This window comes from Cryptomeria japonica, unplaced genomic scaffold (genome assembly GCF_030272615.1).
Source record: "Cryptomeria japonica unplaced genomic scaffold, Sugi_1.0 HiC_scaffold_32, whole genome shotgun sequence".
Taxonomy (NCBI): Eukaryota; Viridiplantae; Streptophyta; class Pinopsida; order Cupressales; family Cupressaceae; genus Cryptomeria; species Cryptomeria japonica.
Genome location: NW_026728854.1, coordinates 95,669 through 96,040, shown reverse-complemented (window position 1 = coordinate 96,040; position 372 = coordinate 95,669). Strand labels below are relative to the sequence as shown.

General features: G+C 66.1%; 1 non-coding gene across 1 annotated transcript; it reads right to left on the bottom strand.

The window, feature by feature from the left end:
• On the bottom strand, window positions 1-119 carry LOC131861648 (5S ribosomal RNA). The gene has a single exon (XR_009360681.1). It is a non-coding gene; the product is annotated as a 5S ribosomal RNA (ribosomal RNA).
• Window positions 120-372: the final 253 nt, after the last annotated feature.

The window sequence follows — 372 nt, the reverse complement described above, 5'->3', positions numbered from 1 at the left end:
AGGGTGCAACACCGGGACTTCCCGGGAGGTCACCCATCCCAGTACTACTCCGGCCCAAGCGCGCTTAACTGCGGAGTTCTGATGGGATCCGGTGCACTAATGCTGGTATGATCGCACCCGTTATGAGCTTGTCGCAGTGTGTACTTAGCAAACCGCGACCCACGTGCGAATCCACCCCGGCCACCCACCCCCGTCGAGGTGCACACCCTCCCTCGCGAAGTGCGCCCCGTTCGCCAAGTGTGAGCCCTGCCCGGGTGCGCGCACCTTGCTAGGGCGTCGGGTGTGCACCCGGCCCGGCCTACGTGCGTGCACCTGGAGGGGGCGTCGTGTGCGTGCAGTGTCCCGTCTGCAACGCGGTGCCCACACACCACC